Genomic DNA, 20913 nt, shown 5'->3' on the forward strand with positions numbered 1-20913 from the left:
TTGCAGAGGAGAAACTTTCCAACTGGGAGGCAACATTGTTCCGGGAAAGGGGGGTTCATGCATAACAAATCTAGACTTCAGGGTGAGATCCATTTAAGATCAAAAAGAGGGATTGGTAGACTATGAGTTTTTGGACTGCCGGAAAGTACCTCCAGTGAAAGTCAATAGAGAAACTATAGGTAAAGACCCTCCACCACTACCCTGGAGGATCCATTCATTAACTGGTGTTATATCATGGCCATATAAGGTATGTTAGCTCTTTCTTTTTGTGTATTTCTTTCATTTTAAATTTGGAACCTTTACTTTCTTAGTCCTATAATGCAATCACTAACCCTCTCAATACCCAGGTGGGTAATACCTGTAATGTACCGACTAGGGGGGTACATTACTAGTCAGTACTCTTGCCTGGTTATTGGGAGGGTTAGTGGTGGCTGTGTAGCGAGCCAGCACTGGTGGTTGTCAAGTTGACTTTCATTGACCCAGGTAACTTTCATCTCTCTCTGCCTCACTCACATGTGAACTGCTGGCATTCTGTCCAAAAACATAATCTCATATTACTCATTCTTTGTAACTCTAGCTTTTCCTGCAGAGTGCTAAGTGCTAGCCTCGCCTTTTGGCAAAATGCTAGGAGTAATAAATAAGAGTAGTAGGTTGGAGCATTAGGTAGTAGTAGGTTTGAACATTTGGTTGAAGTAGTTGGTAGGAACATGAGGCAGGAGCCTCTAAAAACGATTTGCTAGAGTTGCCCTCTGCCAGCGGTCTGTTTATGGTGAGGATCTAATGGCTAAGAAGCAGCTCTGGATTTCATCAGTAACGGAGACTTGCAGCAGCCACCTCCTTAAAGATGTTCCCAAAGGGTAACAGACATCAGAGATGTAGATAGATAGACTGCAATCAACTCTTCAAGTGACCCAACACATAGGGGTAGATTGGTAGATTAGAAGACTCGCTAAGCAATTCTATCGTAAAATATATCAGTAATACTCATTGACGTTGATATTGAGTACTTTTTGTGAAGTATCTTGGTATGGCAGATAACATAAGAATAGACGACAGATTGTTCTTATCTATATTCAGTTGTTTAAGAGAAGACTTCTCATTGTAAGTTAGTCCTCTTAATTCTGGCACCCTTTTAGTTCCTCTTTTCTGTACTGTCTTCAGTTAAATGCTTGTACCTTTTTGGATATAGTGACTAAATTTTTAAGGTATAATCCAGCTTTGATCTCAGTAGTAAGCAGTTTACCGAACATGAATAGTTCTTATATTTACCTGCAGATAGTTTGCTTTGTTCACAGTTCTGGTGTGTTTGTATAAAATCTACATGAAGACATGTAATGTATACAACTAAGCTCTATGACAAAGGATACCAATGAGGTTAGTAAGAGACTTTAGAGATTTGAAGGTGTTGTAAAAAATTTTATTGCTAAAGAGATAATTGCATGCTAAATAATATAAAGGAATTCAAACAGCAACATACCACTGGGTTCCATTGAGGCTGTTTGTAATGAAGAGGAACATAAACTGTAAGATACATAACCTCAACACTGTTTTCACTAAGGTTGAGGACTTGGTTAACAGTGGCTAATCTTTGGCAACCAACTGTTATTAACCACTAGTGATCTATCAAACTGTGCCTTATACAGTTTTAAAGATTTGCCCATCGGCCTTTCTGCTTTTATGAGAGGTTTCCTTTGTCAATACTGGTGGTTCAGAGGGGGAACAAGAGGATGGGTCTGCAAAAAGTGTTTTTGACTTTTTTTTATGTACCTCTTTCTTGAGATTCAAGTTCAGCTTTGGCTTTTCTCATGTTATTTGACACTTATGTCAAGGTAGTCAAGCTTAAGCTTGCGGGAATACTGAATTTTCTCTTATTTCATTCCAAAAAAGAAACAACATCCCAGATTAACAGGTAGCTGAGCTACCTTAGTTTTTCACTTGTGTGACATGAAGGAAGATGAGGTTGTTGACGATGAGCTTGAAGAAAGACATTTCCTCCTCTTAGTTTGTTCCAAGATGACACCACTTCCAAAGTTATCATGTGTAAAGACAACCATCATTTGGAGAGATTCTTGTATGTCGGAAGTGGTGTGTATCACCTTGGGAGAGTCGTCTACCCTGGGGAGAGCCCTCTACCCTAGGAGGAATCATTACCACGTTGGGAAAGCCCACTACCCTAGGAGTGGCATTTACCTGGATGCCTACCAAGAAACACTCCAAGGTCACCACTGCCTACATGTGTTCCAGCATTTGTGCAGCAAACTCCTCAGAAGCTCTCCAACAAGAAGATAAAAACAATTTACTGCCTCCAGCACCATCTGCTGCAGATGCCTCACGAACTCTTCAACAAGGTATAAATAATCAACTGCCTCCGGCACCACCAGCTGCAGACACCTCAGAATCTCTCCAGTAAGAGTGTAAGAACCACAGGCCGCTTTCAGCATCACCCAGTGCAGTTGCTTCTCTACCTCTCCAACAAGAAGCTAACAACAACTGACCTCTTCCTGCACCATCCGCAACAGACCCTTCAGGAGCAATCCAACAGGAAGTAATGATGACTGACTACCTTTACTCGGGTGAATAGCAACATGTTTGGCTGCCAAGTGATGGAGGGCCATGGTGTTTCTTACCCCATTGTAGAAGAAGGACACTGTGTCTTTCATGGGAAGTAAGGTTTATGTAAGTAGACAGATAAGCTCAGGGGTTCAGGTTATAGATATCCGAATACTTGAATGTAAAGCCTGTGAAATGTCAGGTAGGTGTCATGATAGTATTACAACCATCCTCAGGAGCAATAATTATGCTGAACAACACAGAGATTAAAACTGAAAATGGTTGGCTTTTCTTCAAATTTTGAATAAATAATTTTTTACAGATGGTAGAGGTGGTGTATATGAAGGAGAAGGTTGGTTGAAGAAGACAGCAGAAGGTGATAGTTGAGGTCGGTTTGAAGGAGACAGCAAAATGGTACTGATAAGACAAAAGATGGTGTTGGTGTTGATGAAAGGTAAGATGAAGATGTGCTTGTGGAGGGTAGAGTGAAGGAGTGATTTTATGCTATTCATCAGATTGATCCCTAAGATCAATATACTCATTGAAAGCGTGTATGGTCTTAGAATTATTTTGAATTCCTGATGATGTTCATGATTTTTTGATTGGTGTTCATAACTTGATCCTGATAGCCCTAGTCCAAATGACCAATGAACCAACTAAATATGGCACATTTCTGTAAAGATTACATATACAATACACCTGTAAAATACCATGAATGTAGAAGATCATTACTTTGATAATAATAAGAATATTTTGAAGACTGCCAGTGTCATTAAGACAGGCAGCACCATGAAATAACCACAGATTGATAAAATGCTAATCACGTTCTTCAGGTGTGCAAGATCATTCCAAAAACATATGCGGTCTCACTTCACACATGGCCCTATGCTCTGTCTTTACATCTGGAAGAACAGTTCACTGTCTATGTCATATGGTTTCACTGCACACATGACCCTATGCTCTATCCCTACATCTCTGGAAGAATACATCTCTTGAAGAACAATTCACTGTTTACATCATATGATCTCTGCATACATGGCCCTTTGCTCTATCCCTACATCTTGGAAGAACAGTTCACTGTCAATGTCAATATGTTCTTTTTGCTTTACTCCTTGATCTTTGGAAGAACAATTCACTGTCTATGTCATTGATCTTTTAAAAAGAAGTTTTGAACCTTGCTCTTCACTTTTAAGTTGGGCAAATTTAAATCTTTAGTCTTTTCCCCATAACTCAGCTCTCCTTGTTTGTGTGTGTGGTGTGTGAGGAGGAGTACCCTTTGGGAGATAGCTGCTTGGGCCTTTTAATATTTCAATGCCAGAAAGCATTTGACATCATACCACATACTGTAGGAGTTTGTTAAAAGAAGCTGGTACTGTCAATAAGACTCCACTGGTGGACAAAAGATTAACTTATTGGAAAGACAGGAAGGATGAATTTCAGGGTAGCCTTCATATATTGGATGTCATAAGAGGAATGCTGCAGGGTTGTGTCCTGGGGTCAATATTGATCTTCTTGATCTAAGTGAATGATTGCCAGAAGGATTGAACTCAAGTGTAAATGTGTATTTGGATGATCTCAAGGTCATGTTGGAAAAACATCGACTTACAAAGAGACCTGCACATGCTGCAGAGTTTTTGTAGTACACAGTTGAAAGAAAGCCAAGTTAAAGAGGATGGGACCCACTGGAAGAAGCTGCAGGTATTTCTGAGATGAAGAAAGTTGGGATTTGACATTGTGTACCTAACCTGTACCCAGTGTCCCATCTTAGGGGAATATAACAAGAGACAACTTGCCTGCTGGCAAATACTAAAACATTATTCCAGGTCATGGTTGAGAGAATAATGAGCAAAGTATTCATACTGTACTTTACAAACAAATTAGAATATTCTTCTGAAGTTTGGTGAGTGCACTTAATGAAACTGAGAGGTAGGAAATAGTGAAGGTTCAGGGAGGCAAGAAAGATGGTACCAGAATAAAGATGTAAAGTATTGGATGATGTGAACACTCATAGGGAATATGAATGGTGAAAAGAAGTTTAACAGTATGATGGAGAAAGTAGATGGGACCCCACAAGTGTAAGACTGCCTCCCATATAGTAGTAACAGGTAATTATAAATAAGTCATATTACATACACATGCATATAAACATAAAGACAGGAAAAATGGACACATCCTTTAAAAAGTCAGAAATCTTAACAAATATCTTTGATAGTCATTAAATCAGGCATTTTGAAAATTAGTTGTATAGGGATGTAAAAGAAGGATTGAAGACATAATATCAATCATATAAGTATGTAGAGGAAGTATTGATGAAGCGAAATGTAGAGGAAGTATTGAGGAAGCGAAATTTGTCATATCGGGATGCAGAAGTATTGAGGAAGCAACATTAGTCATACATAGATGCAGAGGAAGTGTTGAGGAAGCACAATTAAGGGTACTGGGATGTAGATGTATTGGGTATTGAGTAAGCAACATTCTTTTGAACTTAACAAATATCACTGAAGTGCCTGTTGTACTTTAATTTGTGATTTCAAGGTCTTTTTGAGATCAAAGGTTGAATGAAAATATTCATCGTGAAAAAAAAATTAGATTTTCATGAATTCCAAAAGAATTGTAATTATTTTTCATAAATTCATTGAAAACAAAATGTTAAATTATTCAGTAATTTTATGTTACCAAATTTTTCATAGTGCAAAATCTAGCACTATGCTTGCCCTTGGTAGCTAAGTTCCAGAACACTGAAAAAGCAAATGTGTTGCATAGTGATTGCAGTACTTTCAGGGTGAACCACAGTAATATTTGTTTTTCCCTTTACTGGTGAGCTTTAAGTTTGTTTCCCCTTCTCTTACCTAACACTAATGACCAGGTCCCCTTTTAAAAGGCAAGTCTTCCACTTTTTTACAAACTCTTATGTTATCTTTTTTTTTTTTTTTTTTTTTTTTTTTTTTTTTTTTTTTACTTTGTCGCTGTCTTCCGCGTTTGCGAGGTAGCGCAAGGAAACAGACGAAAGAAATGGCCCAACCCCCCCATACACATGTATATACATACGTCCACACACGCAAATATACATACCTACACAGCTTTCCATGGTTTACCCCAGACGCTTCACATGCCTTGATTCAATCCACTGACAGCACGTCAGCCCCGGTATACCACATCGCTCCAATTCACTCTGTTCCTTGCCCTCCTTTCACCCTCCTGCATGTTCAGGCCCCGATCACACAAAATCTTTTTCACTCCATCTTTCCACCTCCAATTTGGTCTCCCTCTTCTCCTTGTTCCCTCCACCTCCGACACATATATCCTCTTGGTCAATCTTTCCTCACTCATCCTCTCCATGTGCCCAAACCACTTCAAAACACCCTCTTCTGCTCTCTCAACCACGCTCTTTTTATTTCCACACATCTCTCTTACCCTTACGTTACTCACTCGATCAAACCACCTCACACCACACATTGTCCTCAAACATCTCATTTCCAGCACATCCATCCTCCTGCGCACAACTCTATCCATAGCCCACGCCTCGCAACCATACAACATTGTTGGAACCACTATTCCTTCAAACATACCCATTTTTGCTTTCCGAGATAATGTTCTCGACTTCCACACATTCTTCAAGGCCCCCAGAATTTTCGCCCCCTCCCCCACCCTATGATCCACTTCCGCTTCCATGGTTCCATCCGCTGCCAGATCCACTCCCAGATATCTAAAACACTTCACTTCCTCCAGTTTTTCTCCATTCAAACTCACCTCCCAATTGACTTGACCCTCAACCCTACTGTACCTAATAACCTTGCTCTTATTCACATTTACTCTTAACTTTCTTCTTCCACACACTTTACCAAACTCAGTCACCAGCTTCTGCAGTTTCACACATGAATCAGCCACCAGCGCTGTGTCATCAGCGAACAACAACTGACTCACTTCCCAAGCTCTCTCATCCCCAACAGACTTCATACTTGCCCCTCTTTCCAAAACTCTTGCATTTACCTCCCTAACAACCCCATCCATAAACAAATTAAACAACCATGGAGACATCACACACCCCTGCCGCAAACCTACATTCACTGAGAACCAATCACTTTCCTCTCTTCCTACACGTACACATGCCTTACATCCTCGATAAAAACTTTTCACTGCTTCTAACAACTTGCCTCCCACACCATATATTCTTAATACCTTCCACAGAGCATCTCTATCAACTCTATCATATGCCTTATCTTTTTCTGTTCTCTTCCTTTCTCTCTAATCTCTTTTTGCCCTTTTTTCTGTCATTGATTTATTCAACGCTTGGCATTGACAGACTTCTGCCTATGATTAGAGCCTTTGAAGTAACAAATCATTCCCAAATTATTATACTGAACCATTTCCCAAAAAATGGGGGTTGCAAAAACCTCTTGATGAAGAGTCAACTTGTTTCCTCACACTAAAAAAAAACTTTAATTCAATAATCAGTGAACCAAAAACCACCCAATTTTGGAACTAATCCTGCCCCATCTTACTGGAAAACAGTGCTCTATCAAAATCAATAGACTGCATTTAAGTAGTAAGTTGATTTTTAGTACCCTCATCTTTAATTCCATTTCAATTTTTCAACTAACATCAAGGGGTGGGAATATGGGAAGGACAGAGTGCATTGTAAGCATGTTACTTGGAAGTCAATTTTGTAGAACTGGGGTCCCTAATCCCTGTAATTTAGGTTTGCAATGGAAAGGGTCATCCAGTTCCTCAAGAAAGATGTCCTAGCTTGCTACCCTAAAGCTTCCGCAGTATTTTCCCTAAATCAGCATCCCATAGATATTTTGGATGCAATTAATCAGAAATTTCCACAGTGAGAGTGATGACTACTTATTCTTGTTACATTTGGTATAGGGGTAATTTCATTTTATTTATAGTGAGGGAATAAAATGCACTTTAAGGTATAGAATGTGATTATTGAAAAAAAAGATACAATACCTGACTGATAGCTAACACAATATCTTACTTAATTCTTTACCCATCAGAAAGAATGAAAAGAAGTTTCCAGGTAAATATAGGGGTCTTTCACACAGCCCTGATAAATATTCTAGACTAAGGATGAAGATATTCTGAAAGCTGACAAGCAAAGCCATACATTGAAGCAAGGATGAGTGAGTAATGCATATTCTATTGAAACAAGAAGGATTAATGTGCGAGAAGATGGGTTTTTGTTATCTCCAAAGATGGTTTGCTGTCAGAAAGAATGAATCAAAACGGAGTTACAATACATCTAAAACTGGATTTACTCATATATTACTTATGCCAAAATCTTGTGCTAAACATCATACAATACTGTTATCAAATAACAGGAAATCATTCAGTGTTTATTGCCTTAATGAATCTTCTATTTCAATATTAAATAGTCATATTATCATCTGAACTGAATAATACAATCTAGCAGCAAATAACCCTCTAGTGCTTTGTTATAAAAATCTATCAACAACCAATTTCCCTGTCCATTTGTTATATGTATTTAAAGCAACAAGTACAAAAGTGTTGATATTTGAGAAAACACCAAGTATGACAGCTAAGCACACCATCTAAATACTGAGTCACCAAATAAAATCTAACACTTCTCAGTCATTACTAATTTTTAAGCTTAAGGTTACTGGATGGAGGGTGGGTAGGAAGGACAGCCAGTATTGATTATCACAGTCATTTATTGAGCCCAAAGTTATACCTACAAAAATCACACCTTTGTTTCTATGAAAATTGTGAGCTCTCAAACACAGATAATAATGCAGTTAAAAGTACTATGCTGTCTGAAGCACACTAAAATATAATCCTGATAACAAAAGGCATGATATCTGTTCTCAATTGGAGGAAAATTATATAACCCAAAGTATCCCAAAAAGGAAAATAAGATTGGCAAACTGAAGGTATGAAAAGTAAAGAGTGCAAATGATTAAATGATGTTCTAGACAGCTGTGGAATGGGATGAAGTAAGTTGGCATCGATATAATATAAGGTGGAAGACCTGTAATCTGAAAGAATAAAGGTGCACTTAAAGGACTATAAAACTACAGATAAAGAAAGAATGAATGTAATGGGAATAACCAGCAGAATTCAGTATGAATGACCAAGTCTAGCAGATGACAGTGCACCCACAATGACTAAGTGAAACTTCTGTTTTATTAAAAAAAAAAATTGCCAACTGGCGTCCTCTTCAGTGCATTATAACAAACAGAATGAATAGATACCAAAGGGCATCAATACTAAAGCAAGTAAATTCCAGCTTTTGAAATAAGGTTTTAAAGCCCATTACCATTTTTTCAGTAAAATAAACCAAAGGGAATGAAGGTGCTAAAAAATATTCTGAAACTCAAGTTTCTGTCCATTGAAAGATTCATTTTCAAGTTTCGACATGTTGTAGTGAATCTCTATTAGAAGTCAAAACTATTGGAGGATACAGAAAGTTAAATAGGAGAAGAAAATGAGAGTACAGACCCATTTTCCTCACAGGTGCTAAAGATTGGTTAATAGCTGTAATTGCCAGTTTTGTTATCAGGGATTTTTCAGTATACTATTTATCACACCTGCTATCCATTACCCACATGTAAATGGTGTTTTCTCCTATACCAAACATTAGGATCCAGACACATTTCATGAAGTATCATGCACATTTTTGATATACTGAAAGTAAAGACAACCAACATCTGTTTCTTGTCTTAATGATGCTGCCTAACATCCAAAACTCTTAATTACTAAAAGTCCTTTTGATACCTTTGTCTCTCAGTTTGTTTCACATATGCTAAATCAATTTTCCCTTTACATATACATATCTTCATCACTCTAAGTGGCTGTGCAACATTTCATGAGAGTATGATCATTATGTCAAAAAAATTCCAACTCTTAAGGGTAATCACAAGTCAATATATTGTAGCAGTTTCATGTGCAGTATCAACATGCTAGATTCAAACATGCAAAATTCTTTGATATATGTTATGGGCATTGCTGGTGACTTTCCAAGACTGGAATGTGTGGTTATTATGGAGAAAAATGTGCATAGGGAATAATATTCATGCACCATCCAGCTTTATGTGCAATAAATGGCAGATCAGATACAGCCAGTAGCTTTAAATGTCTTCTTTGGGAATGAATTTTCATCAAACATGAAAAAAATATTAATCTATAATATTTAGTCTGTCATTGTCATTAAGCACAAAGTTTTTTTGTGTGTGCATGAAGTCTATACAGATAGTTTGTTAAATGAGGGCTAAAGACTGGATGTGTGCAAATTGAGACAATTGTTCATTTGTTCCTGTTCTACAAACATATACAAGTACCTATATAATGACATGGCCAACATATTCATGGAATAATAAAATGGATAAAGATGCCTATTTGTCAAACCTGAAGTAATACTATGTGTCTTGTATGAGGAGGTAAATTCAGAAAAATGGAACTTTGACAGAATACATGACAACAACAGAATTACAATAAACAGTGAGTAACCAGATGGTACACTGTTATTTTCAGTCAAAATGATTCTACATAGTATCCTCTCCTTTGCATCTCATTCAGTGGCATGTCATAAATTTCTAATAATGGTATTGTTTCTCATAGGCTTCACTAAACTTTAGCTTACATTTACTTAATTTCTAAATAGTACCTATTCTCATAGGATTCAGCTCACATTTTTTTAATATCTAAACAGTACTTATCATAAAATGACTGAGGAATATACAAAGATTTCAACAAAAGAAATCTCTGGTTAGATGATTTTTTTTACCGAATACATTGATGGAGCGAATGGTAAGCCAATCATGTGGGCATATCTTTAAAGTTATTGGATAATGGTTGAAAGGTCAAGATAAAGTCATGGCAAATGTAAACTGTCTACAATTATTCTTGCACGTAACACCTTTCACCCACTCAAGTGTTTAAGTTCTTTACAATAACTGACTGAGATCTCAACTTCTACTGTACAGAGAAAAAAACCTACCTGACATCCGTAGATCTGGAATGTACATTACATATCTTTATATGCAGCTCTATCCACGACTAGTTATGAAATTCAGATTCAAAATGGTCACTGTATCATACCTACTAAAAAACTTTAAACTTTGTTTAATTATATCATACAGTTCAAATGGCTGTAGTCTCATTTATCAATAGATAAATGGAAATATATATGAGTGAACCCTTAAGATATATGAAAAAGAAAATAATAGTAGTTGGAGTCTTTGTTTCATTCAGTCTACATAAATATGTACTAGCTCCAAAGGAAAATTCTCGTGAGTTCCACACTACTGTACTGTACTTTAATTCCCTAAAATATCTGGCTGCCCTTTCATACTTAATGCATAGGGTACTAGACTGAATGATTACATGAATTAATCTAACAGTCACAACTTTGGATGCCAGTACATATGAATAACAATACTATGTCCAGTAGTAAAATACACAGGACTAACTGGTACTTGAAACAACTTCTTCTATTCTACCATTTGTAGAGTTTAGTACATCAATTGGTACAGCATTAGTCAACTGTGGAAGCACTACAGTGGGAGTTATGGAATTGCCTTTCCTCCCACTAATTTTTTTGGCCATATTAACACAAGAGCACCAGTAAGTGGTCTGACACAAATCCAGACTCAATGCATTCATTCAAGAACTGATATTTTCCCCCACTTCTCTCTCTTTCATTGTTTCCACTCACTTCAAACTCTCTCCATATCTTTTCATGTTTCTCTACCATAACTTTCTATCTTACATATTCTTTCATAACAAACTTGTTTCTTCGTGCAGGTAAAGGGTACCTGTTTCTTTAATCTAAAAATCCAAAACCCACATGAAGAATGATTCCAAAAATATTATAGGTATAACCACTGCATCCATAGCATTTAAATGATGTGGTCAACAAGTGAAACTGTTCTGAGAAGCTTGCTAAGTTTACCATGCAGGACCATGGGTCATAAGGTATCACGCAAGTCTATGTGGGGAGAGTGCATGGCAATTATGCAGCAAGTGTTCAATGTGTCAGTTGTGGTAATTGCATCGTGGACATGAAAGGTCTTGGGATATGATGAATCAAAGTTTGCAGTATTGTGGGGATGGATGATGTCTTGAGCATAGATGGAAGAGTATATGTCTGAGGAGTGTGTTTTCAGATAGGTGTATATTGGTAAGGTGGTGCTTGAGACTGAATTGAAGGGGTGGTTGGTTAGTGCTTGTTTAGAAATTTCCGTATGTATGTGTTTTGATTAGTGTTGTGTTTGTTGGAGGTGGGGTGATCTGTGCATAAAAAGTTGCTTTAGTGTGAGGAAGGGGTGGTGTTGCAAAAAGGTGAGCATGTTGAGGTGGAATTGTATTTAGTATTTGTTTCACTGTGTCAGCGAAAAGTGTTTGTGGGTGCTAAGCAAGGAGTGTTTGTTCTAAGTGCTCTATTTTGTGCTGTTTGTAGCTTTGTTATATTTGCTCTTGAGAGGGTGGAAGACTGGGCAAGTAATGCATAGTTTAACATGGGACAGATGAATTGTTTGTAGCAGAAGCTAAAGAATTCATTTTCTTTTCCATATTTGGCACCAGTTAGTGTTCTGCGGGTATGTAGTTTGTGTTGCTTTTGTGATGATGTTTTTGATGTGTGGAATGAATATCATGTGTGTACTGCATATAATACCTAGAATGATTAGTTTTTTGTTCAGTAGGAGTGATTGTCCATTTAAGATGACAGAAGGGTTTGAGTTGGAATTGTGTTCGTTGAGTGAGGACTGATGCATATGCAGACATTCTGTTCTGGTTGAGCCACTGAATATTCTGTCTGTGTAATGAAATGCTGCATGTTTGTTGTTTTTCCAGTGGTGTCAGAATGCTTTGATGTGATTTTTATATTGTCTGCATAAGACAGAACTGCCTCTTGAGGAATTTCATTGTGGGCCATATAATGTGTGGAAGGTGAAAACATCATCTCGGAGAGCAAAAATGGGTATGTTTGAAGGAATGGTTCCAATAATGTTATATGGTTTCGAGGCTTGGGTTATAGATAGGGCTGTGCGGAGGAGGGTGGATATGGTGGAAATGAGATGTTTGAGGACAATATGTGGTGTGAGGTGGTTTGATCGAGTAAGTAATGAAAGAGTAAGAGAGATGTGTGGTAATAAAAAGAGTATGGTTGAGAGAGCAGAAGAGGGTGTATTGGAATAGTTTGGTCACATGGAGAGAATGAGTGAGGAAAGATTGACCAAGAGGATATATGTGTCAGAGGCGGAGGGAACGAGGAGAAGTGGGAGACCAAATTGGAGGTGGAAAGATGGAGTGACAAAGATTTTGAGTGATCGGGGCCTGAACATACAGGACAGTGAAAGGCGTGCAAGGAATAGAGTGAATTGGAACGATGTGGTATACCGGGGTCGACGTGCTGTCAATGGATTGAACCAGGGTATGTGAAGTGTCTGGGGTAAACCATGGAAAGTTGTGTGGGGCCTGGATGTGAAAAGGGAGCTGTGGTTTCAGTGCATTATTACATGACAGCTAGAGACTGAGTGTGAACGAATGGGGCCTTTGTTGTCTTTTCCTAGCGCTACCTCGCACACATGAGGGGGGAGGGGGATGTAATTTCATGTGGCGAGGTGGTGATGGGAATAAATAAGGGCAGACAGTATGAATTATGTACATGTGTATATATGTATATGTCTGTGTGTGTATATATATGTGTACATTGAGATGTAAAGGTATGTTTATTTGCGTGTGTGGACGTGTATGTACATACATGTGTATGGGGGTGGGTTGGACCATATCTTTCGTCCGTTTCCTTGCGCTACCTCGCAAACGCCGGAGACAGCGACAAAGCAAAAATTATATATATATATATATATATATATATATATATTTATTTATTTATTTTTTTGTCGCTGTCTCCCGCGTTTGCAAGGTAGCGCAAGGAAACAGACGAAAGAAATGGCCCAACCCACCCCCATACACATGTATATACATACGTCCACACACGCAAAATATACATACCTACACAGCTTTCCATGGTTTACCCCAGACGCTTCACATGCCCCGATTCAATCCACTGACAGCACGTCAACCCCGGTATACCACATCGCTCCAATTCACTCTATTCCTTGCCCTCCTTTCACCCTCCTGCATGTTCAGGCCCCGATCACACAAAATCTTTTTCACTCCATCTTTCCACCTCCAATTTGGTCTCCCTCTTCTCCTCGTTCCCTCCACCTCCGACACATATATCCTCTTGGTCAATCTTTCCTCACTCATTCTCTCCATGTGCCCAAACCATTTCAAAACACCCTCTTCTGCTCTCTCAACCACGCTCTTTTTATTTCCACACATCTCTCTTACCCTTACGTTACTTACTCGATCAAACCACCTCACACCACACATTGTCCTCAAACATCTCATTTCCAGCACATCCATCCTCCTGCGCACAACTCCATCTATAGCACATGCCTCGCAACCATATAACCTTGTTGGAACCACTATTCCTTCAAACATACCCATTTTTGCTTTCCGAGATAATGTTCTCGACTTCCACACGTTCTTCAACGCTCCCAGAACATTCACCACCTCCCCCACCCTATGATTCACTACTTCCATGGTTCCATCCGCTGCCAGATCCACTCCCAGATATCTAAAACACTTCACTTCCTCCAGTTTTTCTCCATTCAAACTCACCTCCCAATTGACTTGACCCTCAACCCTACTGTACCTAATAACCTTGCTCTTATTCACATTTACTCTTAACTTTCTTCTTTCACACACTTTACCAAACTCAGTCACCAGCTTCTGCAGTTTCTCACATGAATCAGCCACCAGCACTGTATCATCAGCGAACAACAACTGACTCACTTCCCAAGCTCTCTCATCCCCAACAGACTTCATACTTGCCCCTCTTTCCAAAACTCTTGCATTCACCTCCCTAACAACCCCATCCATAAACAAATTAAACAACCATGGAGACATCACACACCCCTGCCGCAAACCTACATTCACTGAGAACCAATCACTTTCCTCTCTTCCTACACGTACACATGCCCAACATCCTCGATAAAAATTTTTCACTGCTTCTAACAACTTGCCTCCCACACCATATATTCTTAATACCTTCCACAGAGCATCTCTATCAACTCTGTCATATGCCTTCTCCAGATCCATAAATGCTACATACAAATCCATTTGCTTTTCTAAGTATTTCTCACATACATTCTTCAAAGCAAACACCTGATCCACACATCCTCTACCACTTCTGAAACCACACTGCTCTTCCCCAATCTGATGCTCTGTACATGCCTTCACCCTCTCAATCAATACCCTCCCATATAATTTACCAGGAATACTCAACAAACTTATACCTCTGTAATTTGAGCACTCACTCTTATCCCCTTTGCCTTTGTACAATGGCACTATGCACGCATTCCGCCAATCCTCAGGCACCTCACCGTGAGTCATACATACATTAAATAACCTTACCAACCAGTCAACAATACAGTCACCCCCTTTTTTAATAAATTCCACTGCAATACCATCCAAACCTGCTGCCTTGCCGGCTTTCATCTTCCGCAAAGCTTTTACTACCTCTTCTCTGTTTACCAAATCATTTTCCCTAACCCTCTCACTTTGCACACCACCTCGACCAAAACACCCTATATCTGCCACTCTATCATCAAACACATTCAACAAACCTTCAAAATACTCACTCCATCTCCTTCTCACATCACCACTACTTGTTATCACCTCCCCATTTGCGCCCTTCACTGAAGTTCCCATTTGTTCCCTTGTCTTACGCACTTTATTTACCTCCTTCCAGAACATCTTTTTATTCTCCCTAAAATTTAATGATACTCTCTCACCCCAACTCTCATTTGCCCTTTTTTTCACCTCTTGCACCTTTCTCTTGACCTCCTGTCTCTTTCTTTTATACGTCTCCCACTCAACTGCATTTATATATATATATATATATATATATATATATATATATATATATATATATATATATATATATATATATATATATATATTGCAAATCCACTGCAGTGGAATTTATTAAAAAAGAGGGTGACTGTATTGTTGACTGGTTGGTAAGGTTATCAAATGTATGTATGGCTCATGGTGAGGTGCCTGAGGATTAGAGGAATGCTTGCATAGTGCCATTGTACAAAGGCAAAGGGGATAAAAGTGAATGCTCAAATTACAGAGGTATAAGTTTGTTGAGTATTCCTGGGAAATTATATTGGAGGGTATTGATTGAGAAGGTAAAGGCATGTACAACGCATCAGATTGGGGAAGAGCAGTGTGGTTTCAGAAGTGGTAGAGGATGTGTGGATCAGGTGTTTGCTTTGAAGAATGTATGTGAGAAATACTCAGAAAAGCAAATGGATTTGTATGTAGCATTTATGGATCTGGAGAAGGCATATGATAAGAGTTGATAGAGATGCTCTGTGGAAGGTATTAAGAATATATGGGATGGGGGGCAAGTTGTTAGAAGCAGTGAAAAGTTTTTATCGACAATGTAAGGTTTGTGTATGTGTAGGAAGAGAGGAAAGTGATTGGTTCTCAGTGAATGTTGGTTGGCGGCATGGGTGTGTGATGTCGCCATTGTTGTTTAATTTGTTTATGGATGGGGTTGTTAGGGAGGTGAATGCAAGAGTTTTGGAAAAAGGGGCAAGTATGCAGTCTGTTGTGGATGAGAGAGCTTGGAAAGCGAGTCAGTTGTTGTTCGCTGATGATACAGCGCTGGTGGCTGATTCATGTGAGAAACTGCTGAAGCTGGTGACTGAGTTTGGTAAAGTGTGTGAAAGAAAAAAGCTGAGAGTAAATGTGAATAAGAGCAAGGTTATTAGGTACAGTAGGGTTGTGTGACAAGTCAATTGGGAGGTAAGTTTGAATGGAGAAAAACTGGAGGAAGTGAAGTGTTTTAGATATCTGGGAGTGGATTTGGCAGCGAATGGAACCATGGAAGTAGTGAATCATAGGGTGGGGGAGGTGGTGAATGTTCTGGGAGCGTTGAAGAACGTGTGGAAGTCGAGAACATTATCTCGGAAAGCAAAAATGGGTATGTTTGAAGGAATAGTGGTTCCAACAAGGTTATATGGTTGCGAGGCATGTGCTATAGATGGAGTTGTGCAGAGGAGGGTGGATGAGCTGGAAATGAGATGTTTGAGGACAATATGTGGTGTGAGGTGGTTTGATCGAGTAAGTAATAACAGGGTAAGAGAGATGTGTAGTAATAAAAAGAGTGTGGTTGAGAGAGCAGAAGAGGGTGTTTTGAAATGGTTTGGTCACATGGACAGAATAATTGAGGAAAGATTGACTAAGAGGATATATGTGTCAGAGGTGGAGGGAACGAGGAGAAGTGGGAGACCAAAGTGAAAAAGATTTTGAGTGATTGGGGCTTGAACATGCAGGAGGGTGAAAGCCTTGCAAGGAATAGAGTGAATTGGAATGATGTAGTATACCAGGGACGACGTGCAGTCAGTGGATTGAACCAGGGCGTGTGAAGCGTCTGGGGTAAACCATGGAAAGTTCTGTGGGGCCTGGATGTGGAAAGGGAGCTGTGGTTTCAGCGCATTATACATGACAGCTAGAGACCCAATGTGAATGAATGTGGCCTTTGTTGTCTTTTCCTAGTGCTACCTCGCACACATGCTGGAGGAGGGGGTTGTTATTTCATATGTGGCGGGGTGGTGATGGGAATGAATATAGGCAGACAGTATGAATTATGTACATGTGTATATATGTATATGTCTGTGTGTGTATATATATGTATAAGTTGAGATGTATAGGTATGTATATTTGCATGTGTGGACGTGTATGTATATACATGTGTATGTGGGATGGGTTGGGCCATTCTTTCGTCTGTTTCCTTGCGCTACTCGCAACGCCGGAGACAGCGACAAAAGCAAAAAATTATATATATATATATGCTGCCAGATCCACTCCCAGATATCTAAAACACTTCACTTCCTCCAGTTTTTCTCCATTCAAACTCACCTCCCAATTGACTTGACCCTCAACCCTACTGTACCTAATAACCTTGCTCTTATTCACATTTACTCTTAACTTTCTTCTTTCACACACTTTACCAAACTCAGTCACCAGCTTCTGCAGTTTCTCACATGAATCAGCCACCAGCACTGTATCATCAGCGAACAACAACTGACTCACTTCCCAAGCTCTCTCATCCCCAACAGACTTCATACTTGCCCCTCTTTCCAAAACTCTTGCATTCACCTCCCTAACAACCCCATCCATAAACAAATTAAACAACCATGGAGACATCACACACCCCTGCCGCAAACCTACATTCACTGAGAACCAATCACTTTCCTCTCTTCCTACACGTACACATGCCCAACATCCTCGATAAAAATTTTTCACTGCTTCTAACAACTTGCCTCCCACACCATATATTCTTAATACCTTCCACAGAGCATCTCTATCAACTCTGTCATATGCCTTCTCCAGATCCATAAATGCTACATACAAATCCATTTGCTTTTCTAAGTATTTCTCACATACATTCTTCAAAGCAAACACCTGATCCACACATCCTCTACCACTTCTGAAACCACACTGCTCTTCCCCAATCTGATGCTCTGTACATGCCTTCACCCTCTCAATCAATACCCTCCCATATAATTTACCAGGAATACTCAACAAACTTATACCTCTGTAATTTGAGCACTCACTCTTATCCCCTTTGCCTTTGTACAATGGCACTATGCACGCATTCCGCCAATCCTCAGGCACCTCACCGTGAGTCATACATACATTAAATAACCTTACCAACCAGTCAACAATACAGTCACCCCCTTTTTTAATAAATTCCACTGCAATACCATCCAAACCTGCTGCCTTGCCGGCTTTCATCTTCCGCAAAGCTTTTACTACCTCTTCTCTGTTTACCAAATCATTTTCCCTAACCCTCTCACTTTGCACACCACCTCGACCAAAACACCCTATATCTGCCACTCTATCATCAAACACATTCAACAAACCTTCAAAATACTCACTCCATCTCCTTCTCACATCACCACTACTTGTTATCACCTCCCCATTTGCGCCCTTCACTGAAGTTCCCATTTGTTCCCTTGTCTTACGCACTTTATTTACCTCCTTCCAGAACATCTTTTTATTCTCCCTAAAATTTAATGATACTCTCTCACCCCAACTCTCATTTGCCCTTTTTTTCACCTCTTGCACCTTTCTCTTGACCTCCTGTCTCTTTCTTTTATACGTCTCCCACTCAACTGCATTTATATATATATATATATATATATATATATATATATATATATATATATATATATATATATATATATATATTGCAAATCCACTGCAGTGGAATTTATTAAAAAAGAGGGTGACTGTATTGTTGACTGGTTGGTAAGGTTATCAAATGTATGTATGGCTCATGGTGAGGTGCCTGAGGATTAGAGGAATGCTTGCATAGTGCCATTGTACAAAGGCAAAGGGGATAAAAGTGAATGCTCAAATTACAGAGGTATAAGTTTGTTGAGTATTCCTGGGAAATTATATTGGAGGGTATTGATTGAGAAGGTAAAGGCATGTACAACGCATCAGATTGGGGAAGAGCAGTGTGGTTTCAGAAGTGGTAGAGGATGTGTGGATCAGGTGTTTGCTTTGAAGAATGTATGTGAGAAATACTCAGAAAAGCAAATGGATTTGTATGTAGCATTTATGGATCTGGAGAAGGCATATGATAAGAGTTGATAGAGATGCTCTGTGGAAGGTATTAAGAATATATGGGATGGGGGGCAAGTTGTTAGAAGCAGTGAAAAGTTTTTATCGACAATGTAAGGTTTGTGTATGTGTAGGAAGAGAGGAAAGTGATTGGTTCTCAGTGAATGTTGGTTGGCGGCATGGGTGTGTGATGTCGCCATTGTTGTTTAATTTGTTTATGGATGGGGTTGTTAGGGAGGTGAATGCAAGAGTTTTGGAAAAAGGGGCAAGTATGCAGTCTGTTGTGGATGAGAGAGCTTGGAAAGCGAGTCAGTTGTTGTTCGCTGATGATACAGCGCTGGTGGCTGATTCATGTGAGAAACTGCTGAAGCTGGTGACTGAGTTTGGTAAAGTGTGTGAAAGAAAAAAGCTGAGAGTAAATGTGAATAAGAGCAAGGTTATTAGGTACAGTAGGGTTGTGTGACAAGTCAATTGGGAGGTAAGTTTGAATGGAGAAAAACTGGAGGAAGTGAAGTGTTTTAGATATCTGGGAGAGGATTTGGCAGCGAATGGAACCATGGAAGTAGTGAATCATAGGGTGGGGGAGGTGGTGAATGTTCTGGGAGCGTTGAAGAACGTGTGGAAGTCGAGAACATTATCTCGGAAAGCAAAAATGGGTATGTTTGAAGGAATAGTGGTTCCAACAAGGTTATATGGTTGCGAGGCATGGGCTATAGATGGAGTTGTGCAGAGGAGGGTGGATGAGCTGGAAATGAGATGTTTGAGGACAATATGTGGTGTGAGGTGATTTGATCGAGTAAGTAATAACAGGGTAAGAGAGATGTGTGGTAATAAAAAGAGTGTGGTTGAGAGAGCAGAAGAGGGTGTTTTGAAATGGTTTGGTCACATGGACAGAATAATTGAGGAAAGATTGACTAAGAGGATATATGTGTCAGAGGTGGAGGGAACGAGGAGAAGTGGGAGACCAAAGTGAAAAAGATTTTGAGTGATTGGGGCTTGAACATGCAGGAGGGTGAAAGCCTTGCAAGGAATAGAGTGAATTGGAATGATGTAGTATACCAGGGACGACGTGCAGTCAGTGGATTGAACCAGGGCGTGTGAAGCGTCTGGGGTAAACCATGGAAAGTTCTGTGGGGCCTGGATGTGGAAAGGGAGCTGTGGTTTCAGCGCATTATACATGACAGCTAGAGACCCAATGTGAATGAATGTGGCCTTTGTTGTCTTTTCCTAGTGCTACCTCGCACACATGCTGGAGGAGGGGGTTGTTATTTCATATGTGGCGGGGTGGTGATGGGAATGAATATAGGCAGACAGTATGAATTATGTACATGTGTATATATGTATATGTCTGTGTGTGTATATATATGTATAAGTTGAGATGTATAGGTATGTATATTTGCATGTGTGGACGTGTATGTATATACATGTGTATGTGGGATGGGTTGGGCCATTCTTTCGTCTGTTTCCTTGCGAATGCGGGAGACAGCAACAAACGAAATAAAAAAAATATATATATATTGCAAGACATCACAGAGCTGTGCTTGATCTGGTATATGCTAATAACCACAAGGAAAATGAAACATTAATTTCCCAAGTGCACTTTCGTGTAATGATCACATCATCAGGGGAGATACAAGAATGAGATAGATGATGTAGAACAGCCAGTTGATATAAAAGGAA

The sequence above is a fragment of the Panulirus ornatus genome, chromosome 1 (assembly GCF_036320965.1).
Source record: "Panulirus ornatus isolate Po-2019 chromosome 1, ASM3632096v1, whole genome shotgun sequence".
In the NCBI taxonomy this organism is placed as follows: Eukaryota; Metazoa; Arthropoda; class Malacostraca; order Decapoda; family Palinuridae; genus Panulirus; species Panulirus ornatus.